We start from the raw sequence: 2500 nt of genomic DNA, 5'->3' as shown, positions 1-2500 counted from the left end.
TTGAACGACGGGAGGCCGGCGTGAATCACGGTGACGTAGGGGGACAAAATGTATCAAAAAAGATCTTATGACCGTGATCGACCAGATGTCCGTGATGGGGGAAATGTTAATTTTGATAGGAGATATGTTAATGAGGCATTGAATGTCAATGAAAGACCAAATAATAATATACAGCAAAGTATAAATAAAAAACAAAATGATAATATAAGACATGATATTGAAACAAAATGTGTCAAAAAGAAAATAATCACGAGTTTCTTAAAACCATGTACTTTAATGCTCGTAGTAATAGGAACAAATTTCAAGAAATACCGGCGTATGTCAAAAGCGAAAATCTCGATATGATAGGAATAACTGAGACATGGTTAAATGGTACAGAGTTCGAAGCTGAATTTAATATTGCAGGATTTAAACACTTTCATCAGGATAGAAACTACAAGAAAGGTGGGGGTGTTCTGTTGTACGTTAAAAACAATGGTCATGTTTGTGTTTTAGAGAAAGTGAAACAGGATGCATATGATAGTTTGTGGGTTGAGTTAACCCAAACAAATGGACAAAAAAATGAATATAGGTGTAATATACAGGCCAAAGACATTATCATTAGCAGACGACAAACTGTTATTTCAAGAACTGTCTAGTTTCTGCAACCGGGATTTATTGATAATGGGTGATTTCAATTTTACTGACATTTATTGGATGACCCTTGAACATGGCCATATATGTAGTCACTTGATTGATTTTCTTGGTGACAATTACTTAATTCAGCATGTAAAAGAGCCCACAAGATATGGAAACTTACTCGATCTTTTGATCACTAGCCGCGAAAGCATGGTAACTGATGTAGAAGTCGGTGAATCTGTTGCAAATAGCGATCACAACTTAGATTCAAACTCTTAAACAATTTTAGAATAGATACTTGTGTTTCTAAAATACCCGATTTCAGTAAAGCTCAGTTCATAGGACTCCGTCAGGAGCTTCAGCTTACAGATTGGGAGGCAAAATTAAACGAAAGACCTGTAGATCAGATGTGGGAAATATTTCAAAATACGCTCACTAAGATGATTCAAACTTACATTCCTTTTAAGGACAGACGTCCCCCAAATCAGGCTCGCCCAAAGTGGCTCGACAAAGAAACTGAAAAAAGTATTGCTAAAAAGAGACAGGCTTATAAGAAATATAAGTGCTCGGGTGCATCTAATGACTATGAAAGTTATGTATCAATACAGAGAGATTTAAAAAAGACAATAAGAAAAAGAAAACGACAATATGAAATGAACATAGCTGATAAATCCAAAGAGAATCCCAAAGAATTCTATAGTTACATTAGCGATAAAAAGGCTGTTAGGAATCACATTGGTCCACTATCATCTGCTGACGGTCAACTTGAATATTCAAATGAGTGAATGTGTAATATCTTAAACAATTATTTTAGCTCGGTATTCGTAAACGAAACACCTCAAAGTGAATTCCAAACTGAAACCTGTGAAAAGTCTAGAGTAAACTTACTACGGTAAATATAACAAAAGAAAAAATTAAAAAATGTATAAATGAACTCAAAGTTAATAAAACACCAGGGCCTGACGGTTGGCATCCAAGAATCTTAAAGTAAATGAAAAATGAGATTGTTGTTCCATTAGAAATTATTTTCAAGAAATCCATCATATCCGGAGATGTCCCAAGAGAATAGAAGCTAGCTACCGTTACTCCCATATTCAAAAAAGATGACAAAAAGAAACCAAATAACTATAGGCCTATAAGTTTGACTACAATCGTATGAAAAATAATGGAAACTATCATCAGAGATGCTATCGAACATCATTTAGAAAGTAACCGTTTGATAAATGATAGCCAGCATGGTTTCAGACGGAAACGTTCTTGCGTGACTAACTTACTCGAATTCTACAACACAGTTATCTCGAATTATGACAAAAGAAACAATATAGATTTAATATATCTAGACTTTGCAAAAGCTTTTGATACCGTCCCACACGAAAGACTACTTACTAAATTAGCTTCGCACGGAATAAGTGGTAGCCTATTAGGTTGGACTAGTAATTGGTTGAATGGTCGAAAACAGAGAGTTGTTTTAAATGGAAAAACTTCTAGATGGAAAAATGTTACAAGTGGAGTTCCTGAGGGTTCCGTTCTTGGGCCACTTCTATTCATAGTATATATAAATGATATAGACCATGGACTAAAATCTACTGTTTCCAAATTTGCTGATGATACAAAACTGTGCGGAGTGGCAAATGATCACTCAAACCAATTACATATTCAAGAAGATTTAGATCAATTACAGCAATGGTCTGAAAAGTGGCTAATGAAATTTAACACAAGTAAATGCAAGGTAATGCACATAGGTGAAAATAACAGTAATTACTATTACAATTTATTTGGAAATTCGTTAACAAAAGTGGATAGTGAAAAAGATATCGGCGTAATTATCAGTAACGACCTCAAATCATCCATGCAGTGTATTTCAGCCTCTGAGAAAGCAAAT

General features: G+C 34.6%; 1 protein-coding gene across 1 annotated transcript in view; it reads right to left on the bottom strand.

Annotated features, from left to right (window-relative positions):
* LOC143036316 (uncharacterized) overlaps positions 1-2500 on the bottom strand; it is a 7721-nt gene that overhangs the window by 2700 nt on the left and 2521 nt on the right. The window lies entirely within an intron of this gene.

This window comes from Oratosquilla oratoria, chromosome 20, assembly GCF_046742065.1.
Source record: "Oratosquilla oratoria isolate Oo_2021 chromosome 20, ASM4674206v1, whole genome shotgun sequence".
Classification (NCBI taxonomy): Eukaryota; Metazoa; Arthropoda; class Malacostraca; order Stomatopoda; family Squillidae; genus Oratosquilla; species Oratosquilla oratoria.
This window is presented reverse-complemented; position numbering and strand designations above follow the sequence as displayed.